This window comes from Panthera onca, chromosome A2, assembly GCF_046562875.1.
Source record: "Panthera onca isolate mPanOnc1 chromosome A2, mPanOnc1 haplotype 2, whole genome shotgun sequence".
Lineage (NCBI taxonomy): Eukaryota > Metazoa > Chordata > Mammalia > Carnivora > Felidae > Panthera > Panthera onca.
Genome location: NC_138340.1, coordinates 150,098,745 through 150,124,288, shown reverse-complemented (window position 1 = coordinate 150,124,288; position 25,544 = coordinate 150,098,745). Strand labels below are relative to the sequence as shown.

Sequence of the window (25,544 nt, the reverse complement as noted above, 5' to 3'; positions counted from 1 at the left end):
TCTCCAACCATTTGATTTATCGCATATGGGTATGATTTAAGTCTGCTTATTGACAATGCAGGATTAGGCCAATTCAGTTGATTAGACAGCAATTGGCAACTAGTCATAATATGTTCACTTTTAGTTAGCATTTATGATCCTTAAGCTTATGCTACTTCTGAGGGTAATATTCATCAATTTAAATACTTTTATAAAAATTCAGTATCTACTAAGTGTTTTTGTGACCTCACTATATCTGTAAGCCATCCAAGATTCCATCTCAAAGTTTATAGTCTTTGGTTTTCTAAATATTGTCAAAAGATGGGGGGGGGGAACCCTTAAACTCAAGGGTGTTCTTGTGGAATTTGGCTCCTACATCCCATTTCTGTCTGTATAGCTTAATTTTTTTCTAGCAATGAAAATATGTTCTCATCACCTCTACAATACAAAGCAAAATTTTGGCTCACAGCCTTTTGCAATTGTGAATAAGCTGTCAAGGCATTAATATTTTAGTTGCTCCAAAGTTGATTTGAGGGAATTTTAATCTTATTTTATTTGTTTTCCAAAGTGACTACTCTAAACCTCTCTTTTCATGTTGGAAAATAAAAAATGACAGACATGGCTAAAACTGACAGTCAAAATATAGACAACTGTGCCCTGTTGAATGCACATTTTGTTCTAGATGAAATGGTGTTCTCCTGGAAAAGACAAGAGCTGAAAGTAATGTCTATCAGCTTGGTAAAAATTTTTTGGTTATAACAGGAGGGAAATGATATTTATTGAATCTCTTCAGGCCCTGTGCTAAGTTATTTATATTATTTCATTTAGTTTTTATAACCCCCAGCCATGCCATTTTACAGATGAGGAAGTAGAAGCACAAAAGGGTTCAAATTTCTACCTCTGTCTTAGAGCTAGTATAGACCTCTTGCCTTTTGTACTACACCAGGTTCTCTCTAGTCTGTCAATCTAACCTATCAGCCTCAGCTGCCTGGAATACTGTGTTGAAAAAAAATTCCGAAGCCATGAGAAAGAATCGTATGTTTAATGAGCAAGCCACTCCAAGGCCAAGAGCAACACTGGCAGCGGGTATACAATTTGCAAATATATTATTTGTCCCCTATATAATACATGAAGCTTTATTGGTAATTTTAGCTGAAAGTAGGGAGCTGGAAGGAATATAAAATCCTCATGGATTCTAGCCTTAATATTATTCTCTTAGTAAATACAGATTTTCTATGAGCTAGCCTTTCCCCTGGTTAGACTATTTTCTTACCATTATTTTATTTTCATCCTAAAATCTTTAACTACTTTTTATCCTTTGGGAATGAGTCCCTCGCCACCAATATTCAAAGAGTTAGTTCAGCATTATGATCAACATTATACTGTTGGAAACTTATTTGTAAATACTCTAGTGTAGACAGTGTAATCTATACGTGTGTAAAATAATCTGTACCCTAGGAATTGTGGTCAACATGAAGGATCCCAGGTGAAGAGTATACACTCCAGAAAGCAGAAGACTAGTATTTACATACCACTATCTAAATTCATACCTGAAGTTCTATAAATTAGCATAAAAGACACAGAAATCATTTTTTAGTTGGCACATGTGCAGGTATTCAATATATGTGATTGGGTTGATTAGAAGGGTTTGCATAGGCATCTCCATCATTGTGTGTACAGGGATTAAGAATCTGGCAAGCCCTGCATTCAGAGGAGTGCCATAAATCCAGAATTCTATTCAGGCCTGTGCCTACTTAATGAAAGAGTTGAGCCTGGCTAGAAGGGAAGCTGATTCTGCAGTCAGAATACTGTTACAATTGCCACAGAGTGAACCTTTTGCATAAGGTGCTTGCCAGGGCAACCAAAAGGATAAAGAGAGCGCTTCCCCAAGTGTACAGAATGGGGTTTGTAATTGTTTTTGTGCCTACTAATAAATGTTTGCACATGTGAAGAATTTAGTCTCCGAGACTGGCTTCCATTATAACATACCACATGGTATTGAGGTTATCTGAAAGGAAGCAGTGCCTACATCTAATGACTGGAGACTATTGACATTCACCACAAAGAGCCAGACAAATCAGCTTAGGTCATTTTATAATAACCAATTACTTCGGGAAGCCCAGGAGAGACCTTTTCTTCCTCCTCTCTCCCATTCCCCAACATTCCAGAGTTATTCACTGGGAAGGAGGGGAAGTTGTTCAAAAGACACAGCCCTATAACTCTTAAGTCACTGGACTCTAGCTTGGGGTCAGTGGGGTACAGGTGGGAGCAGAGGTTTGAATCAGATATGAGATGACATTTCAACTTTAAAATAAACATTTACCTTCCTCAAATTTAGGAGCTGGGCAAAGATGTAATTAAGAAATTCCTGTTCTCAGTGATAAAAGGAAGTTTGACACAGAACAGCTAGAGGTACTGATAGATAAAAACCAAATCACTTTGTCTCTAGATCCTCAATGAATTGAGACTCCTCAATAAACCAGCCATGCTACCATGAAAAGAATTTTGTATGGTTGGGCTAATGCTATAAGGTATATACAGTCTGAGGTCTCCAGATCTCATATTCCTCCTAACCCTCCAAGAGCAGGATGTTCATTTCTCCTAGTGTAGCAGAATGATTTCTATTTTAAGATGTTGAGCATGGAAAAACAGAAATAAGAACCAGTGGCTAGCTCTTGTGGCCATGATGAGTGTTCTCTACTTGTACATATACACAGAATATCACCTTTCTGAGTGTCTGCCTCCCACCATAGCTATTATCTCAGAGAGAGGCAACAAGTTACCTTTCAAAAATATTCAAGCCTAGGGGGTACCTGGTTGGTTCAGTCGGTTGAGCGTCCGACTTTGGCTCAGGTCATAATCTCATGCCTCGTGAGGTTGAGCCCCTCATTGGGCTTGCTGCTGTCAGCACGGAGCCTGCTTTGAATCTTCTGTCCCCCAGCTCTCTGCCCCTTCCCCACTTGTGCTCTCTCTCTCAAAACTAAATAAATATTTATATATATATATATATATATATTTTTTTTTTTTTTTCAAGGCTAAATCTCCACTTGGCCAATTTAATTTTCCTCTAATAGTGCAGACTGAATGAAGAAATAGGTGAAAATTTGAAAGTTGAAAAAAAAAAAGATATTGAGATATTCTAAATCATTTGGTTTCATCTATCAGGTCAGAAGCCAGATTGTGGTTTAAAAATCAACAAACAATGGGGCGCCTGGGTGGCGCAGTCGGTTAAGCGTCCGACTTCAGCCAGGTCACGATCTCGCGGTCCGTGAGTTCGAGCCCCGCGTCAGGCTCTGGGCTGATGGCTCGGAGCCTGGAGGCTGTTTCCAATTCTGTGTCTCCCTCTCTCTCTGCCCCTCCCCCGTTCATGCTCTGTCTCTCTCTGTCCCAAAAATAAATAAAAAACGTTGAAAAAAAAAATTTAAAAATCAACAAACAAGACTAAAACTACCAGAAAAAAATTTCCCCTTTGGCTAACATCCCAAAATTACCAATTTGTCTAGTGAATAAACCAAATTGACATACAGAGAAAAATAAATACTATAAAAATTCTAATGGGAATGATTTTTATGGATAAAACTGATGGCTAAGAATTGATAACAAATACACAAGCAAACAGTCATTATAATGTTATAATGTACTCTGTGCTCTAAGAGATAAGAATTTTAAGTCAATTGCTTTAGATTTTTGTTTAACATGCTAAACCAAGCAGATGCAAGAAGTGTTCTTACTTTGCTTCAAAGATATATAATGTTGCAGGAAAAAATAGGAAAACCATTTAGAAATACTTAGATGAGCTTGAAAACAAGACAGAAACATCTTCAGGTTACAAAATACCAAGGAAATTCAAAGACAGAGAAGTTAGTCTGAGTTAAACACGTGGAAGCATTCATTAGTAACATCGCACAAAACTAACTGGGCTCCTGCATAAAGCCAAGAGCTAGGCAGGTGGTGTTCCATTTATAAACAGGAATAGAAATATTCTACCCATGGTAAATTACTAATGGGGAAGCAATCTATCAGCAAGGGGTAAACTCTGAGCTGAAGGGGGGATAGTCCCTTTCTGTGTGAGGGAATGGGATCCAGTCAATTTTTTTATTGCCTCTGTCCCATATACAGACAGCCAGCCAGGAATCACAGAAAAGAAGGAAAGCCAGATACGGATCTGGGACAAGAAGGAAAGACGGAACAACAGAAAATAGGAACAGAGAGGAAACAAAGTATAAGTGATGTTTGCAAGGAAATAAGAGATAAGGGAAGGAGATAAGAGAAATAAGTAGGGCAGCTGGGTTTGCTCAGTTGGTTAAGCATCTGACTCTTGATTTCAGCTCAGGTCAATGACCTCATGGGTTGTAAGTTCAAGTCCCAAGTCAAGCTCTGCACTGACAGCATGGAGCCTGCTTGGATGTGCTTGCTCTCTCTCTCTCTCTCTCTCTCTCTCTCTCTCTCTCTCTCTGCCCCTCCTTGGCACTCTCTCTCAAAATACATAAATAAACATTTTTAAAAAGAGAAATAAGAGAGATATTGTATTTCTTTTTTTTTTTTTAATTTTTTAATGTTTATTTATTTTTGAGAGAGAGCATGAGCAGGGGAAGGGCAGAGAGAGGGAGACAGAATCCGAAGCAGGCTCCAGGCTCTGAGCTGTCAGCACAGAGCCCGACACAGGGCTTAAACTCACAAACCGTGAGCCAAAGTAAGCCACTCAACTGACTGAGCCACCCACGTGCCCCATAGATAGCTATGGTATTTCTTTCTTTCATTTTTATTTTTTTTAACATTTATTTATCTTTGAAAGAGAGACAGACAGACAGAGTATGAACTAGGGAAGAGGTAGAGAGAGGGAGACACAGAATCCGAAGCAGGCTCCAGGCTCTGAGCTGTCAGCACAGAGCCCCACACAGGGCTCAAACTCATGGGCTGTGAGATCATGACCTGAGCCAAAGTCGGATGCTCAACTAACTGAGCCACCCAGGCGCCCCAAGAGCTACTGTATTTCTAAAAAACGATCAGAATATCATAAAAGAAACATTTAAAATGACAACAAAAGAACTCTTGGGAATTCAAATTATTGTGGCTTAATGCAGTGAATATAAAGCCAAAATTAAGGAAATTTCCCAGTTATTAAATGAAGATATAGAAAAGTAGAAAATATTTGAGAAAATATGAAACCAGAGGATCAATTTAGGAGACCCAGAAGAGAAAGAGAAACATGGAAAATGGTGAGACGGAATTATCACCAAAATGACATAAGAAAACTTCCCATAATTAAAAGATGTATTTTTCTAGATTGAATGGGCCCACTAAGTGTTCATGAGAATGAATACAAATCTGAATGACACTAGGGCCCATGTCATGAAAATTCAGAATACTGAAAATAAAAAGAAGATCCTAAATACTTCCACAGAGAAAAAAAAATCTGCCAGCATATAAATATTTGGGAATCAAAATGGCATCAGACTTGCTAAGATGAACACTGACGATTTCTCAGAAGACAATCCAGGCATACTTTCAGAAGTTTTAGGGAAAATGATTTCCAGCCTAGAATTCTATGCTCAACCTAATAATCAGTCAAGTATAAGATAAACTGAAGATGCTTACAAAACTGTGTCTCCTCTGCACCCACGTGCAGGAAGCTCCCAGATGCTTTTCTTCATCAAAACAAGGAAATAAAGAAAGAGGAAGAATGGGATCTAGGAAGCAGAGGATTCAAATTTCAGCCCACATGCAAAGGAAATTCCTTTCAATCCTAGGAAGGAAATTCTTAAGATGACTGTGAAATAAAGATTGAGAACAACTAGCTGTGCAACAAATCTAGAAAATTCCAAGATGTTTTCAGGAAGGGTATCTTTCTTTTTTTTTTTTTTTTTTAAACGTTTATTTATTTTTGAGACAGAGAGAGACACAGCATGAACGGGGGAGGGGCAGAGAGAGAGGGAGACACAGAATCGGAAGCAAGCTCCAGGCTCTGAGCCATCAGCCCAGAGCCCGACGCGGGGCTCGAACTCGCGGACCGCAAGATCGTGACCTGAGCCGAAGTCGGACGCTTAACCGACTGAGCCACCCAGGCGCCCCAGGAAGGGTATCTTTCAATAAAAAAAAAAAAAAAAAAAAAAAAAAAAAAAAAAAAAATGACAAACATCTGATGTATCTGATTGTATAGAAAAGGCCTTGACATTCACATTAGTGATAGAAACCTAAGCAGGTAAAAGAAATAGAGTAATTATTATATCACGATAGGAGGAGGGGAAAGAGAGTAGTCTGAGAAATTAAATGTAATTATAGTATACTATTTGGTCAGGTAGAAGCAATATTTACACAGCCATAACAATGTTGGAAGGGTGAGGAATATGGTGTCTATTTCTGTAGTTTCCCTTCTGTCTCGCAGATCTATTTGTCTATTCTTATACCAATGTCAAACTGCCTTGATTACAGTGGCTTTATTAATGGTAGACATTACTTGTTAACCTCCTACAACTGGAGATAAAGATTTATCACTTAAAAAAAAAAGATTTATCACTTTTATGCTGCAGGTTATTTACATTTTCAAATAATATGTTCAATACGTCTTGTATAATAAATACACTACATAGGAGCTAAAAATTCTGGAAAGCCAGGGACAACAGTATTTTCATTGTGTTTTTAAAAATTAATAATTGGAACAACTGCTTGAAACTTGCTGTCTGAAGCTTGAATAAAAATATACTGAGCAAATTATTTGAAAATGTAACTAACATTGTTTAAAGTTAGGTTTATGCTATGTTTTCAGACTTTTTGGACAGCCTATATATCATTAATCGTAATAAATATAATGGATTTATCTCATATAGCAAATGATAAAAATCTCTAAGAATTATATTTATAATTGTATATATGCTATTTATGAAATATATCCTTTATAATAATTACACAGAAATATTGAAAATGAAAGTTTTAAAATTTATAAAGTTTAATAAGTAACATAGAAAGATGTAGTAGCAAGCAATGTATATTAATAGAAGACAAAATAGAATTTAAGGTGAATTGATGAAAAGAATACTTCACCAGGAAGATTAAAAAAATCATGAACTTATATGTATCAAACAACATAGCCTTGAAACATGTGACTAATTTTAACAGCGATAATGACAAATTTTCTAAGAAGAAATGTTTACATTTCACAATGTTTACAGGAGATACTGACATAACGTCCTTGGAAATTAATAGATTCAGAAACTTTTAAAAATTATCAACATTTTACCAAATTAATCTTTTTATGGCCCTGACTTTCTGTACCATTTAAACAGGATATTCACCTCTTTAGTTTAACTAATTCCACTTTTTTTCATCTTTTCTCTTGCATTCTGTTTTTTCCCCAGTCTTCTATTCATTTTCATCTTTTGGCCCTTTCCTATCAGATGCTGAGAGCTTTTATAAATATTTATGAACTGTTCCTTGTCTTTCTTGATGAAGAAAAACATAAACACCATTTTCATTATTCACCAGCTATTTCCTCTGTGTGCAAACTGGAATGACTTTGTCTGATCACTGTGATGGTATTTGCTACCAAGTCCTTTATAAATACTAAATGGTGCATTTTTTCACGTTGTGTACCAAGTGAAGCAGGTTCTCTTTATATACCAGAAGGCCTATCCAAATGACACATACTTGCTTTATCAACCTCTATAAAAGTCTAGCGGTAATTTATATTGATTACATAGTAAGAAACTCCATCCCTGGTACAACATGTTCTTTCAGCTGCCAAGCCACACCTGTAGAAATGCTAACTCACATCTGGTTCCATAAATCTGTTCTTTCTGATCCTCTGGAGAGATATTTTTATGTAAACTATATAGCTACATGTGGAACAGGAAAGACCAAAGCAGATGGCTAAATCTAGTAACCATTTCCACCCCAAGTCTTGAGCTCTTACTCTCTTTCTTGACTTTGATGTCTTCCTATTTGAGCGTTGATCCAATCACTCATTTTATTAAAGTGTGTCTTAGAAGTTTTATTTATTCTTAGGTAATCAACTCAAAGTGCTGATATTGTTGTGCTTTTAGAAGCTGTTAAGAACTACCTTTGAGTCAACAATATTAGTTTCATTCATTGATAAATAAATTCCTCCAATTATTTTTATATGAAGATACCAAGAAAGGTACCAACATTTCCTCATCATTATATATTTTCATTTTTATTTATTTCATTGTATGTGTTATATCTCTACACAAAGGAACTTTAAAAACAAAATAACTATAATGAATCAAAAAACTGGTTTCTTTGAAGGCAACTCATTTGTAATTACTATTTGAACTAAATTTAGCTCCCCACTCCAACAAGTGGTTTGCTAGTAAAGGACGACATTAAGGAAGTAACCGTGATAGAAAAGACAATAATGACCCTAATAAGAGAAAGTTATAAAGCCACAAATCCAAACAACAATAGAGCTAGGAGAAACCATATTTAGTTCAACCGCTTTATTATAAGAACTGATGTCTCAGAAGGCTGAGTCACCTGCCTGACGTCATCAAGTTGCTCAAAGGCATAAACTGAATTTAACGGATTCTTTCTGCTATTATCTGCTGCTAACTCATATTTCAAAGAAAGTTTGGAAGCTTAGAATACGGGAGGCTGTTTATTATTGAGATGATTTCTATAAAGCAAGCCCCTCCATAATTTATATTTTAGTAATAGATATTTTTCATAAACTGTGTGATATTTTTAAATTGCCAAAATGTATAGACTTCAAGATTTGGGGGAACATGGATAAGGTCTCTTTTTTTCCTTCGTTAGTGTCTAAGCTCTTACAAGTAACTGTGGTATGGTGCAACTTAAGAGCAGAGTTTCAGCAATTCAACAGCCAGGCAAACCCTTTCACGTTAATGCTTCTGTCTAAAACAGAAGCATGGAGTGGCAGTTGTAGGTGCTGCTAGATATTACCATCTGTTTGGGATGGCCAGCTTCAGTGACAGAAGCAACAGGGTTCCAACATCTGGCATCAGTGTGGAGCAGGCTGAGGAATCTGCTAATGGTCTCAAGGGAAACAAACCAGAGACCAGAAGAGGCCCAGGGTATTTCAGGTGGAAAGTCCTCAGGAGATTGCTGGTCCGGATGGCATATGTTCCAGAAAAGAGCTTGTTTATGCAATTTTCACTGAAGTATTAGGAGTTCCACCAAGATCTTCATAAAGTACGTATTACATTTTTACCTATTAAACATTATTCTGCTTTAAGGGACTTAAAAAAGTAAAGCACATCAGGGAAAGCTTAAGGCAATCCAAATAAAGTATGGAGTTGTGTTAATAATGCCATCGATATTGTTTCATTAGTTGTGACAAATGTGCATAGTAACATTAACAATTTAGGAAACTGGGTGTGGGCATACCAGAACTCTAATATTCTTGCAACACTTCCGTAAGTCCAAAATCTATTCTAAAATAAAATTTTATTGTAAAAATAATAAAAATATACAATTTGACCCACCCGTATGACTGCTTGTGCAAGCTTGGTCCCGAGCACACTTGCTAGGATCAAATACGCTTTTCTTCTACTCTTCCTTTTAGTTTTCTAGAGCATTTTTAAACTTTAATGTATATGGCTATAGATATTATAATCATAGACGTTACAAAGCACAGCACTTTCATATAAGTGATCTCGTGTTAGAAATATAAATGCTGATGAAAGACAATTTTAATAAATCTGAGAGTGACAAGATCCTTAGGTTTTAGATAAAGCTTGTAAAAAAATTTTTCTGACTATACTGGAGAAAAAGCTCAAATTGAATGGTAACCTGTCTTAAAGATCTTTTTTACCACCTTGGGGTTTCAGACTGTCTCAAACAAGGTAATTGTCAATACAGCTTGTAAAGGTGAGGATGGGAAGGAATATGCTTGCCCCCAGAGCTAAAAACAAGGAAAGAAGGAAAGGCTGAAATTAGGGACGGGGCAGCCCCAGAAAGAGTAATTTTTGGAAATCTCAAATTCTAAACTTTGAATCTAGAGAGTTTCCTGTATGAATAGATGACTTACATCTTCCAAAAAATCCCAACTAGCAAAAGCCTTCATATTTCAAAGGAAAAATAAAAGAAAACCATGCATTAAAGATCTCTGGCTACCTAAAATGCCTTTACATTAAAGGTCTCATTGCTCCCTAGCTGGGTGTTAGAGAGAAGGGAAAAGGCCATTGTCCGTTTATAATTGGGAAGCTGGAGGCACAAGGAGTCTGTTCAAAGTCATGCAGACTATCAGCTGTGGACATGAGCCAGAAACTGGGGCCACTTTTCTATCAGACCACCACCTGGAATCTGAGGCCCCACAAAATATAAGAGCCAAGATTCAAAAACTTAAACCTTATTGTGAATACTCTCAGGAAAAAGAACCAGCGAGCTAAAAACTACTCCCAGTAGAAAGAGTGATTGTTTTATTTTAACAGCATATCTAAGAACAGAAATATGGAAAAGCATGAAAGTTAAAACAAAGTCTTAACCTCCCACACTTCTCATTTCCTCAAACACAGGTGGGTCCGCAGTTCCAGGCTGGCTGATATAATCACTCTGTCCAGTTTTAGGGCGATAGAGAGCTCTTGGCTGCTATAACCATCTGTCCAGTTTTAGGGCGATAGGGAGCTCCTTGGGTATATATTTCCATTCCACCACTAGTGTAACTATATACCTACCCTGCAGAATGTGGCTGAAGCATTCTGATTTTTCCTTGTCTTATCTTTTCAAGCCTTTTTAAAAGGATCTATCTAAGCAACAGAGGCATGAGGCCATCATGGCTAAAGCATATGGCTGCCAACAGCAGAACATTTCCAAATGTATAAATCCCAACAGGAGAAGAAACAAAAAATAGAAGAAGAAGGAGAAGGAGGAAGAGGGGAAGGAGAAGAAGAAAAGAGAAGGATGACAAAGGAGGGGAGGGACAGAGGAGGAGGGTCAGAAGGAAGGAAGGAGAAAGCTTTAATAAAACCCTCACTTCCTTCCATAAAGTATCTTCTTTCATTGTTTTTTCCCCTCATTCATTAATTTTTAAGAGGGAAAGAAAATTATGGTCAAATAGAAAGTAAGAAGAAAGAAAGTAAGAAGATTAAAAGAAAGTTAAGTAGATTAAAAGGAGAATAGCTTTTTCCAGCTGACATAGTGCTACAACTGGCAAGTTTTTCAGGTTATCTATGGATTGGTTTCCAGTAATTTGCAAGAGGCGAATGTTCTGCCTTTCTCATTTTAGAATTGAGGAGTTTCAGGCCTTCCTCGCATGACCTAAATTGATAATTGAAGTGATCTTTCAGAATGAACCATAAGCTGCACGTGATTGAAACATAAAAAGAACTACACTTGAAAGGGACTTAAGTCAATGTTTATTCTATCTTTTTGCCTTGAAGTTTATTTCTACAGATGTTAAACCTACAGCAGCATTGCTGGGCCTTTGGTACGTAATATTTTAGAAGTGAAAATACCCCAAATTACTGAAGGCATAATGGAGGAAACAAACAGCTTTGATTCTCATTTTCTCTTCATTTTTCAGGCCATAAATTTTGTAACTCTAATTGTATACACGCACACATATCAAAAACATATCCTGTAAGATTCCAGACACGTACACATAACATATCTACATAACAATTCTAGACCCAGCTGCTTACATGGTGTAGAGATTGTGCTAGTCTCTGGGCAAAGGTGCTGAAGTGGTGGACAGTCCAATAAGGGCTCATCTGAGACCCAAAGCAGATTGTAACATTTGATGGTGGTGGTGGTTGCTTGTGTACGTGTTCAGACATGCAGGAAATCTGTCCTGCATGTATAATGGCAGACAGAGTGGCCTCCCTGAGAGGCAGTCAAGATTGCACCAAAACAAAAGAGATAGAGGGAGAAGAAGAACTCTGACCCAGAGGGAAGAGAAGAGGTGATAAGGAAAAATAGAACCACACATTGAGTTTTTTTGGGTGGAAATAAAAATGAGAATCGGAACACAATTTTTTTTTTTTTTGGGGTACAGAAACAGAAGGAGTGGTTGCTAGGTCAAATGAGGTCTGTAGAGTCAGAAAACTACACCATAGATAGGATAACTGTCCATCTGAGTTTGCCTGGGAGTCTCCACTTCAGACTGTTATTGTAAGGAAATTATTAATAGCTCCTCCTTTCCCTATAGGAAATGTCCTGGTCTGGATTGGATAATAAATGGCACCGTCACCCTCTTATCCGCCACCTCTGGCCTAAGACAGGGTGTAGCCATAAGTAAGACTGAAACTAGGAAATGGAACCACGAAGAGCTTTTAAAAAGGGGTGAAGAGAAACAATGGCTAAAGAAAAAAGGCATTAGGAGACAAGGTATAATGCATTGGCAATTTGTAATCAACTATGCCAAACACAGATAAAGTTAGGGAGAATGTTGAGAGGAAAAGTATATAAAAACTTCAGGATAAATGCAGAAGAGACAAAAGAAAACAAAGACAAAAGACAAATGATTCAGAGCATAAATATGTGCAGGCTACTAATATTTTCTCTCGTATATGGAGATTCGTGGTTACGAGCAGCATGTATAAAAATGACGGAAAATGGCCATCCTTGCTTTCCACCCTGCGCAGGCACACAAAAAGTCTGTCTGTTGCTGCCTCCCAGTCGGCTGCTCCAAAGCTGCTGACATCCGGCTAGGGCTCTGCCTCTCAGACTCACAGGCTGCCTCGGCCAAGCTTTCCCACCACCAAGCCCCCTCCCCGACTTCTGATGGTTGCATACCAGACTGTCTGCCACCGTGGTTTCACAGGCTTCCACAGATAGGCCACAGTATGTGAAGCAGCATTTCAGTGCGTCATTTCAGAGACCTCTTTTGACTTTTTACTGCATCAGAATTTTGTACTGCAAAAGCCAGTAAGTAAATGTCAAGAGCAAGTTCAAAAGGCCAAGTGATTTCTAGCTAAGCAACTCCTAGACCCAGAGGGAAGATGGAATACCACCAGCAATAGGGCCTTTGACATTTAGAGGTTCAGAAAATACGTTGTATGGATTTCTACCACCATTTTGAACTGGAGCATATTATGGGTTAAATTGTGCCACTCTCAAAATTGTCATGTTGAAGCCCTAACCCTCAGATTGTGACCTTATGTGGAGATAGGGTCTTCACAGAGGTAATCGAGTTAAAATGAGGTCATTAGAAGAGGCCCTAATCCAACATGGCTGGTGTCTTTTGAGAAGAGGAAATTTTGGCACAGATACATGTGCAGCAAGAATGCTGTATGAACGTGAAGATGGCAATCTATAAGCCAAGGAGAGAAGCCTGGAACAGATCCTCCCCTCAGAGCTCTGAGAAGGACTGATGCTGCTGACACCTTGAGATTGGAATTCAGCCCTCTGCAACTGCGAGACAAGAAAGTTTTGTTGTTGAAACCATCTGGTTTGTGGTGCTTTGTTACAGCAGCCCCAGGGAACTAATGCCTCAGAGGCAGTCTGGTCAAAGGTGGGAGCGAGGAAAAGTTGACCAGACTTTTTATAGGGCCTTCCTTTCCCTGAGAAGACTAAGCAGTGCTTCTCTGAGTTATCTAAAAGAAAGGGCACTCCCTGTGGCAAGACTGGACTGGTTGGTCCTTAGGAAATAATTTCAATTGCTCATGCCTCAGTTTCTCCCTCCATGAAGTTGGTTATAGAGCTTGTGTTCTGAAATCCCCATTATGACTGATTGTTAAGGCAAAGAGTGGTCACGCTGATATTCTGAGTTTGAGGCAGGAAGATAAAACTTACATGTGGAGACTTATTAATAAATACTACATCTGAAACGGCTGGCCAAGTGAGTGGACTCTAACCTCCTGAGTCAACCTGTGCAGAGAGGTACAGTCCCTGACTTCCCACCTGATCCTCACAGAACCAGCTCGGTCTTGGCCTTTTGAATCTCTAACTTTGACATAATAAAAGACTAAAATGACTCATGTATTTGAATAAAGAGTTTCATCTTTCAGTACATAATTCCAGAATATTTCCCCTGAATCGGGGAAAAGGGTGTAACTGCTTGTCAAACTATCTCTGCTACCAGGAAAGAAAAATACAAAAGTATTCCTGCAGGCTTTTTTTTTTTTTTTTTTAACTGTAATAGGCCTAGATTCTCATCCTGTCTCTCACTTGAATTACCTCTTGAGTCAGTAGTGAAAGAAATGGTGTTTAGCCCTGCTTCCTTATATGGCAGGGAATGACAATGTGCTTGTCTATTTGAACAGCAGTGTGGCTCTCTGACAAATTATAATGATTGGTTATGGAAACCTCCTGCTCTGGTTTCCATCGTATTCCTGAGGAAAGACACAAAACAGACAGCTGTAAGGAAATGGAAAGGGTTGGACTCAGGGAGTGGCACTGAATCTGGCTCTGCCATTTGCCAGCTGTGTGACTTTGGGCAAGTTCTTTATTTTACTGCCCTGAGGTGGTTACCTTCAACTAGAAGTGCCTGTCACATACTAAGTGTGCCAGCAAGATATTTGAATGAACTAGCTTATCTTCTTAACCATCTCTAACCTATAAGGGCTAGTGATAACTATCCATCATCCATTTTTATTCACTGTCCCTCCCAAATTCAGTATTTTTCTCCAGATAAGTCTTAATTGTCTCTTCTCTGTCTCTCCCATTCTCTCCTCTTTCCTCCCTCTCTCATTCCAGGTCAAAAACTTAACTAGGGGCGCCTGGGTGGCTCAGTCAGTTAAGTGTCAGTCTCCGGCTTAAGTCATGATCTCATGGCTCGTGGGTTTGGGCCCTGTCTTGGGCTCTGTGCTTACAGATCAGAGCCTGGAGCCTGCTTTGGATTCTGTGTCTCCCTCTCTCTCTGCCCTCCCCCATTTGCACTCTGTCTCTCCTTCTCTGTCAAAAATAAATAAACATTAAAAAAATTAAACAAAACAAACTTAACTAGAACCCACTACCCCATCCAGCCTCAGGAATAATAAACCCCATTAGCCATACTAGATAAATATGATTTAGGATATTAAAAGCAACACACATCCAATGATAAGGGTAGGGAAGAAAACTTTGTGGCTGAAAGGAGTGGTGGACGTTGTCTGCTTCTGCAGAGTAGGGCTGTGCAAGCTCCAAAGACAGACAGAACTGGTTAGAAAGTGCTTATGCTGACCGGAAACAGGGTTTCCTACAACTGATATCTACTGGTCCTGGTCGTACCCAATGGAGAACCTGACATGAAAGAAGTTGGCTCCTTCTGCTCCACTGACACAATGGCCATGGAGTAGCCAACCTGGGAGTGTGTGGCTTGGGGTATGGGAACCAGTGGGAGTCCATCCCTATAGATAGACTCACAGGAAGTCAGAGCCGATAGCTGATGATTTTTAATTTAGTGCCCACATGTGCAAAGCAGTTTAGAGATATAATTTCTAATCCTTATAATTGGAGGAATAATTATCCCCTTCCTATAGGTGAAGAAACAGGCTAGAAAACAGTAAATTTGAGCTATAAACTTAAGTCATCTGGATTCCAAAGTTTGTTCTCAAATAGGTCACACCTTTGGGGCCATACACAAACCAGGGGTCTCCATTGTTGGAGTAATTAGCAACAGGCAGCACAGCATTGTGGACTATGGAGCCAGATTATCCAGGTTTGAATCCTGGCTCTGTCACTTACTAGCCGTGTGCTTAGACATGTTACTTAACCTAATTGTAACTTAGGTTCCTTACCTGTAAATTTGGTTGTTGTATGGAGATTAATTGTTTGATTTTTATCTAACAAACATCTATATGCTACCTAGCATGTGCCAGGCACTGTTCTAGGCATTCAGTAATAACATAATTAGAAAGGAATCAATGAGTTCAAATGTGAATACTGGCTTCAGCTTGCTTTATCAAGAAGAAATTATAGACATTTATTCCTTTACTCATTAACTCTCTTCTGTGTGTGGGGTGAGGCACTTTTTTTAGTTTCAAGTCACAGCACTGAAAAACCCAAAGTCCTGATTCATGGTGCTTATGTTCTAGAGCATAAGAAATGATCAACAGACAAATAAATATGCAATCATAAGCATACATTATGAATCTGCATGCAACAAAGTAAAAGAGGTATTCTGACTGGCTCTCCTGTGCAGAGGCTAATTTTATCTACTTGATACCTTAGGTGAATTAGTAGTAAATGTTTCGCAACAAACTCTGGGAGGTTAAGGGAGAGCAGGGGAGTCTGATTTGTAGCATTTGCTAATTTCAGTGGTGTTTTTCCATCATACAGATACAATAAATGTAACTAACTTCCAGATCACAGATAATAATAAAACATAAGAAAATAATTAGGGAGGAATGAGTTTTGAGTATTTATTACCTTGGTTTTTAATATAATTTAATTATAAGTTTATCGAATTTAATTTTTAATAATGACTATGTTTAACAGCTGGGTCTCAAAATCTTGAAAATTTAACAATTGGCTTTTGGGAACTAGTATGAGCTGGTTTCCCATACTACTGTTTAGGGAGCATGGAGAGGGGGAACAGTGTCAGAGGGAAATGAGACTGAGTCAGTGTGGTGTCATTATGCGTGTGGATCCTAATCAAATTCCTTGCTCTTCTCCAGCAAGCCCTGCCTTCATGTACACAGTGGAAGCACTGCTCTATAAACCTAACTGCATCGGTACAAACACAGTAGCAATTCTGGCATTCTTATTGGACCAGGTTACTCACGCAGAGATACTTTTAGCTCTATAATCCTCAGTGAATATAATTTATGTCCTTGGTGCTCTGAATACGGTAGATTCTTCTGCACAAGTTACACCTTCAGGATGTAATTCCTGCCTATTGACCCTAGAGATGGATTTTCAGTTCTGCAAAAGCATTTGCCTGAGGCCTCTTGTCTCTTAGGGCTTAGATGCTTCTGAAAGGCCCATCCACAGAAGCGCCTAAACCAGAGACTATGATGGCCCTGGCCTCAGAGGAGATGCAGGGGGAGGGTGGAGGAAGCTTCTTCCCCCTTCCGCTCAGGATTTGTACATTCCTCACCACAAGGCTGAGGACAGAGAAAAACATCTTCTGTTTTTCCTGGTAAGTTAAATATCTAAAGTAATCTAAACAAACATCCTAAGGACAGAAATACGTAAAGAGAAAATTTTTTCTCAATTCACCCCTCCCCCAAATCCTAAATTTCACTTAGTAATGGTGGCTGGAACAGGAAGTGGAAATACCATGAGAAATTTTATTCTTGCCACATTTCCAATGCTTTACAAAAGCAAACACTGGAAATCTCATCAGAAAACTTGACCTTACAGGGTTGATAGCTCTGTGCCCAAACCAAGAATATGGGAAGCTGGAGGAATTTTCAGACAAATATTCTAGCTCTTCCGAAGAGACTCTTTGGGAAAACTGATTATTTGGAATATAACGCTGTAACTTTCAGAAAGAAATTACACAAAACTAAACAACTAGGCTTCTGAGGAATAAGTTACTCCATACATCTACTATAAATTATTTTAAGCATAGATGTACAGAACTGTTTCTGAGCCAGGGATTTTAGCAGAATCACCAGAGAGTTTTTACAAACTACAGATGCTGGACCTTGCTCTAGACCTACTGATCACAATCTCCAGGGGATGGTACTCAGGGATATATGTTTTTGAAAAGCCCTACAGTTGATCCTGATTAAGACACTGGTTAAGATCTACTGGACTATTGATTATAGGCAAAACGGGCTGTAATGTATAATCCAAATCCATGGACTGTTTATAACGGGACATTCTCTCTTGCTTCTTTCAGGGGAAGCAATCCATTAGACTGAAATTGTTAACAGCCTGGGACTTAGAAGCTGTGTGTCTGCCACTAATTAACTGGGAGATCTTGGTCAAGTCATTTGGTTTGTTCTTTCATTCAACAGATACTGGACCTCTGTGATGTGCCAGGAACTGGGTATATATTAATAATAATAATAATAAAAAGATGTTCCTGCCCCTATAAATCTTACTGACATTAATCAAAGAAACTTACAAATACATGTATAATTTTACTTGGTATGGTTAGGCTTTAGTTCCTCATCTGCAAAATGAAAAGTCACTGGCTCTTTTTTTTTCCAAGCATTTCTTCTTAAAACCATAAATTTCTTGTCCCAACTTCCACATAATGTATGTTTTAAGTTCACTAGCTGAGGAGAAAATACAATACCAAAAGCTACTATGAATTCAATAACTATTTTAAGTAAATTAACATTTTATCTTCATAATGCATCAATGTAATTAGAAAAACAGTAACACATAGTGTGTAAGATGTATTATTTACTCAGTTTGTCAAAAACATTTGCTGCATATATGGATTTGTTAACCTCTTGCAATAATTTTGTGGCCTCCCAGGGATCTAAAGTGCAGAGGTTAGGAACCTACGGGCCACATCAATGATGTGAAATACACGGTACCTGAGTAGTAATGTCCCTTTTCTTCCACAACAGACATCACTGTCAATGACAGCATCTGTGGCCTCCAGTAAGCCTAGGACTCAGCCTCAGAACCCTTCTCAATACACTGACCCAGATGATCCCTACCAATTGCTTCGAGCTGGCAAACAGATGAAAAATTATCTGTACCCCCTGGCTAAATGCCTCCTAAGACCCTGCCCAGCTTTAAAAATACAAGGTACGTATATTCAGTTCTGCTGTCTTGATAATCACAAATGCCTTCTCCCCTCTCCATATGAAAGTACTCCAAATATTTGAAGACATCCATGTGGCCCCTAATTTTCCTTCCTTTGGGATTAACAGTTCCAGATCCCTTATCTGTTCCTCATATTCTGTTCTCCTGACCCTCCTGGACCGCCTCTGACACTCATTCCAGGATACATATTTGGGAATGCTTCTCTGAGGAACAAGCCAAGAGTAGAGCACATTGTTTTGTTTTGTTTTGTTTTGTTTTACTTCCTGTGACAGCCATCAAGACAGGTGTTCGGTGAATGAAAGATTACACTATAAACACTGCTTAGAACTGAAACTTCCACTGATTGAGTACGCTTTTATGCATTAAGCTTATGAAATACTGTCATTTACATTGAGAGGTAGTTTTTTATTTATGACAATTATTAAGTCATTATTTATTGAATTTTAAAGATTGCCTTAGTTGGGGGGGGGGGGAGCCATAGCACACCTATGACTCATACGAAGTTTCATGCCAACAAAAACACTCAAGTGTTTTTCTTTAGAATCTTTCTCAAATGGGTAATTCTTATTTTTTCAATTATTAGCGGTGCAAGCTTCCAAGCTAACCTCCCTTAAGATTGGTTCATTGGACAATGCCAAAGTGGTCATCAAATACTGCATGACCCTGACACTGAGTGTTTGCCTCTCCAGGAATTCAGTCACATAAAAATTAGAATGACCTTCACTGGTAGCTGTTGGACATTCAAGCTAATTTGCCTTCCATGCCTAACTTTCTCTTCTAAGTAAAACTGCCCACTGATCTTTTTATTTTCCCCAGGGGTGGCAGTGACTACTGCTCCAGACCCACTGGGAATTCATCCATAAGCATGCCAGGAACCTCTGATACCTCCTCCTGCTAAGGGATTTGCCAAAGACAATAGTTATCAGCTGAACCACTCAGGACTCCTCTCTCAGAATCTGATCAGGAAGCACAGAAGGAATTTTCTAGTCTGTAGAACAACAGGAAGAAGCAGCCACGTGTGCTGCAGCTGAGTGACATTAATAGAAGCACAGAGACCTCTGCTGAGATACTTTGACCCACCTTGATTTAAACCCCATCTTTGAACCCCAGTCCTACGGTGGCTTCTGTTCTTGGATTTCCTTGCGATCCCATCCCTTTATTATGACATATGCATCTTACAGTCTTGTCCCTTCCCTTGAGCTACCGAAGCCTATTAACATAGATTCTGTTTGTTCTGAGCACAGTGCCAGGTGTTCTCGCCCATGTTACTGTACTGGTCTGCACACTGCCTTGCTAATAAGCTGGCTCTTTGTTTCTAAGCCTCTGCCTGCCTTCTGATTTTTGCTGTTTTTCTTTTACTTAGGGGGCTGTGATTCACACGTTAGTCCCTTGTTATACGTTATTTCCATTCTGGCTTAGACCCTCCTCACCCCCATGGAACTAATGTCCTTGATGCTTCTGGTCCCTGGACCTCTTGGGCTTTGCCCTGGTCCTGCCCATCTTTAGCACACAGGTGATGTCCGCCTAGTTCCCCAGGTTGAGACAAGAGAGAGGGAATGTTACAGGTGGGTGTGAAAGGAACTAATTATATATTCGTACTTAATATGCCCCTCTCCAAGTAAGATGAGTCCCTTACAGCCAATGTTTTCATCCGTATATTCACAAAACAATGCCAGAAACTTCAATAAATGATTAAAAAGCAATTTATCTTCAAGTTATCCATCACTGATATATATATAAAGAAAAGCCATGTACTAAAATGAATGCTAAGAACACTCAATTCATTTAAAATACCTCCCCCTCCCAAATATTTATTTTCCTTCAACTACTCCTTGACCGCTGCTTAGCACTCCTTTTATTAAGTTCTTGGTGCTCTCTCAGCACCCACTTCACTGGAGATACTCCCAGCCTCTCCAGCCCCTACAAGCTCCCTACGTAAAACTGCTTCTCTAGAGATGATCTCCTTTCTTTGAAATGGAGGCCATATGAAGTCACCTACTTCTACGTATCTGTGTATTTACACCATCCTTTCTTCCTTGAAAAAAATCTCGGAAACAGGAAGGGACACCTCCACTCATGCTCCGTTCCCATCCACCCTTGTCTCCAATGGAAATCAAGACCTTACCTCACTCCCCAGCCCAACCACCCCAGGCTCATGGCTTCTCACCTGCCAATCACAAAAGGTGGGTTCACAAAGGACCTGAGGGTTTAGAGTTTTTATCAAGTTTCAAAGGTATCCATGGCAACAACACGGGGAAGAACAATGATAGGCCTACCCCCTCACCTCTCTTGCGTGCCCACAGCCATCCTTTCCTTCCTGCCCACCTCCCACACTCACTCACTGCCAGCCAAAGGTGAGTCTGGGGGTGAAAAGCAGAGTGACTCTTTTCCACAGAGACTGCTCCAACATCTACTCTGTCTGCTCTAACTCTTCCCTGCTCTGCCAAAAAAAACCTGAAGAGGTCTTCCCCTATCATGACCCTTCTGCTGTTTTCTGGGCTTCATTCTAAAGCTGGGGCATTACAAATTGTCAGTGTTGGATCAGAAAAGCACTTGTGTGAACTGGAGTGGGAGGAGTTAGGGAAGTTGGGAGAAATAGAAGACTGGGGGTAGGGAAGTTAGGGAGGCCACCAGGGGTCAGTCACCGGAGAGCCAGCTGGGGATACTAAAGACTGAGGGAAACAGAGCAGTAGAGGCTAGATCCATGGAGCAGTCTGGTCTCAATACCAACAGGAACCACAGCCAGGTGCTCCTGATTACCTCACCCTCTCTACGAGGCCCAGGCTTGACATGCTGGGATTAGTTCCATGCTTTTGGCTGGAGGCAGAGAAACTGCCTCATTTACTAAGGCCTTTCTGTTGTCAGCACCTTGTCACTGGTCTTCTACTCAAGTAGATCTTCAGGTTTCTCGGTTCCTGGACAGGGCCTCGCATCACTGACGACCCATCTCATTCTGCCTCCTGATACTTGTGTTCTCCTGGTCACTGATCACCAAGGCCAAAATTTAGACTACACTGGAGTGCACCGGTATTTCCTGGACTCTGGGCTCAGTGTTCTAGAAATAATTAGAATTCAGAAGGTACTAGTCAAGGTACTGAGGAAGGAACAGATAATCAGGGATACTAGGTAAGAAGTGGAGGGTACCAGTCAACATGAACATAATGTCTAGAGGCCTCAGATTGCACACAGTTTGAAGCAGACGGCCTACAGAAAAGAGGGGTAAACAGCCTCATCTCATTTGGACATCTTCACTACTATAGGAGGTAGGAGAAGCATCAGAATGCCCATTCCACACACGAGGTCAAGTGTTGATGGCTTCCTCAAAGGTCTGGGCTATCTGAGAGGGGAACTAGTGCTAGGACTGAGCTCTCAAGGTAGTGCTTCCAAGTTAAGCCTGAGTTGCAAGTATCTTCTTAAATTACCCAAGGACTCAGAACTTATGGGCATCTCTCTAAAGACAAACTTGGATTAGCTTCATAGATGAAGGCCTTTCGGTAAGTATCTAATAGTTCTATTTTTAGGCTCTGAGAAAATTTACCCAGATATCTCTTTTAAAGTCAGAAAATTCTTTGGCAACATCTAACCTCCGCCTCAGGCCTACCATGCTATTTGCATACCACTTGGTCAGCATTTTCCCCTGTCCCCCCACCATGGCCTCACCCCACCACATTTCCAAGACGTGTGATAGACTGCAGGCAGATGGGGATTGAGCTAATTCCTTTACATGCCTGCCTCTACGTCACTTTTCTGTCTTGCTAAAGAATCACTGAGGAGCAGCCATGCTACTTATGGTATCAGGAAGATATCATGAGGTTGTCTCCATGACAATTGTATGTGTTTTTAAGAAAAGGCCTACTGAAGGACCCCTGGGTGGCTCAGTCAGTTAAGTGTCTGCCTCTTGCTTTTGGCTCAGGTCACGATCTTATGGCTCCGGCAATCGAGGCCCATGTCAGGCCCTGTGCTGACAGCACAGAGACTGCTTGGGATTCTCTCTCTCTGCCCCTTCCCTGCTCGTGCTCTCTCTCTCTCTCTCAAATAAATAAACTTAAAAAACAAAAGAAAAGGCCGATTGAGGTGCATTTTAGGCTTATCAGACTAGAGACTACCCATGCTGGACTCAGGACCAGCCTACACTATCTACCACAGAGCAAGAAATCCTCAGGCTACTCACAAAAGCCAATCAGAATTGTTCATAGCCTCACCATCAGGACATGCTCTAATGTATCTCATTTCAATCCTTCATGCTCAGTTTAAACCTGGTTCTTCTCCTTAATGCAAGAATTGTGTATTTATTTAAAGAAATTTTTCAATCTGAATTATTTAACTTATTCTATTTATTCCATTGGCTTTGAACAATGGAAACAACCCAGCATGTTATCTATGGATCAGTCCTTGCACATTCCTTGTACTGAGATCAATTTTTTATTCGTGACTTTTTGTTCCAGACCTCTGCCATTGTATTTCTCTTTATTAAAATGATTTTTTTTGCACTGCACTTCCATCGTGCTCTGTTGACCTCCCCATCTGGGGAGATGTATTCTAGCTAATATTCAATTGGAGGAAAGTAGCATGAAGAGCCGCCTAAAGTTCAATACAAAGTAAAATATCAAATCCCCTTGCTCCATCACATCACTATAGAAAGTAGAACACTTATTTAAAAAAAAAATGCCTTCTTGTGGTTGTTGGGGGATGGGGAGCACACAAGGCAGAGAGGAGAGAGCGGTGGCAGCAAAGTTTGAACTTTCAGGGATTTGGAAATGTTGGTTTCAAAATGGAATTTATCCTCAAATCCCAAGATTATAGATTTCCTTCCAAACTGCATTCCCTACATGGTTTAGAGAACAGTTGAAAAAGAAATTGCTCTCCATATTTTGATTGACATTAAAAACGCTGTGAAAATAGTTTGGAACTTGAGCTCTTTGAGGGAAGGACAATAATCAAACTATAGCTTTCACTTGCAGCCCTTTCTCCCACACTTACTCAGAACTGTTCCAGGAAAATTCACAGGGAACTCTGTTCTCATATATCACTTCTAGGAGGAGAGAGGCATTCTCAAGAAAATTATCCCCAAACTTCTAAATACAAAGAGAAAAGATTAATGAATCTCAACACAAAGCCACCTCACTTGACAGAATAAAAGCAAACTGAGTCAGTTGTTTGGAGTTAGAAACCTTTAATATCCAGCTTTATTTAAAAATTATCAGACTTGCCCTTCTTGCCACATACTGCCTAGTCCTCCCCCAAGCTCTAGCCACACATGCCTGGTTTTGCCAAACACATGAGAAAGATTTTACTATTCCAGTTTACAAGTCCATCTGCATAGCCCTGTTAACAGAAGGGATCTATGAATACCAAGTACTTTGTTCTCATCCACTTTTTTTGACCATGTATTACCATAGCACAAAAATTCCCCCACCCTTTACAATCAGCTCTTTCTAAAAGGAATTCCAGACTACTACCAACTGGCTGCCTTGTACTACTGTTTAAGATGCCCAAATATGTCTGACTATCTTGAAATGAAAGCCTGCTTCTCCCTTTCTGGAACGCACTTGTAAACTGCATCTTTTCAAATTCTCTAGTCAGGGGCACACTTTCAAACAGAAAAATAAGATTTGTTAAGAAATGGTTTGGTAGGATGTTAAATGTGATTTCTAAAAACACACCCACCAGCACACGCATTCTCTCATTATTAGGTTTTATAGGAAACAGACCTTGGTAGGCATCTTCCTGTCTTGGCAAATATCAGATCAGTTACATTAACCCAACTGGTGCTAAATGCTCTTGCCATGAACTCTGACCTTATTTCCTTGCAGCTCGAGAAGTCCAGTCTTAATTAAATACAGGTAGCAGAATAATATGTAAATGCCTTTGGTTAAGAACCTTTACTTTTTGGCTTCTCATTAGCCGAAAAAGTTGTTGTTTCTAAAGCAAAACCTCTTTAAATCTCTGGTAATGAAAGATGCAGGCGAGACCACCGGTGTGGGCAGACTGGCACGGCACGCCTGCTGACCCTGGCCCTGTGGCTATCAGGTAGAATCCCCACTGCACTCCTAAACAAAAGGCTTTCCTTCTCAAGGTTGCCGGTGGTCCCCGAGCATAAGTCTCCGTCCTGTCCCAACTCCAAGAACAGAACTTGAAATCTCATCCTGTTTGTCTTCCGGGAACATCTGCAGGGCGGCAAAGCCCAGTCTGGCTCTGAGAATTTGCATGGTTTATTGGCTTTCACAATCTTGCATCTCCAGCTACCTTAGGCAGGAATGTTGACTGAAACCCGGAGAAAGCCCCCAGACTCTCTGGAAGAGATTAAAAGAAAGCCCTCCGTGGCTTACCTCGCAGGCTGCAACTTCTTCCTGGGGACTAAGTCGGAAAGGAAGGACTGATTTCTCTAGCAGGAGCACAGCAAGAGGGCAGGCAGGCAGGCAGCCTAATACACACTGCTCTATTCAATAAAACTCCAGACCGCCCTTCCTTAGCCCCTCCCAGAAGTCCATGCTAAGTGAACACATATCCCCTATGTTTACAGTCGGCAGTCGGTGGTATGCATTGTCCTGTAGTTTTTCTAATAGGCAGCCAATGACGACACCCCGGCCGAGGTGGATGCAGCCTGCCTGTGGAGATGCCTGTCATTCCCTAGGCATGCTCAGGAAATCACTCATCAGAAAAACCGAGACCTAAAAAGCTCTGAAACTGCGCGCAGGCTGCCAAAACCAGCCAGCTACATGCCCTTTTTTGGTTATCCTTAGCAGGGCCTCTGGAAGTGAATCCATTGTCAGGAACAATCATAAGAAATGTTAATCTTGGAGAAAGAGGCTGTCTTGTAGAACACAAACGCAACTTTAAAAAGAAAGCAGTCTATGAAACAAGAAGTTAACAGTCCATATGTTTAGTGGGGTGGGGGTGGGGAAGGCTTTTAAATTGAGGGAGCCTTAATAGCATATTTCTCTTAAAAGTAGCCATGTATACAAAATGAAATTAAATTGTTCTACAATTTTAAAGTC

At 39.9% G+C, this 25,544-nt stretch overlaps 1 protein-coding gene across 8 annotated transcripts in view; it reads right to left on the bottom strand.

Moving 5' to 3' along the window:
- Positions 1-25,184, bottom strand: part of CALD1 (caldesmon 1) — a 188,069-nt gene extending 162,885 nt beyond the window's left edge. For 3 of the 8 annotated variants that reach the window (XM_060633197.3, XM_078439180.2, XM_078439181.2), the window contains exon 1: positions 24,876-25,184. The gene's annotated coding sequence lies outside the window, so the exon portion shown is untranslated. Of the gene's footprint in view, positions 1-12,687; positions 12,808-23,526; positions 23,622-24,875 lie in introns of all 8 variants that reach the window. The other 5 variants (XM_060633201.3, XM_078439191.2, XM_078439149.2 and 2 more) reach the window with 4 other exon arrangements.
- Between the last annotated feature and the right edge of the window lie 360 nt (positions 25,185-25,544).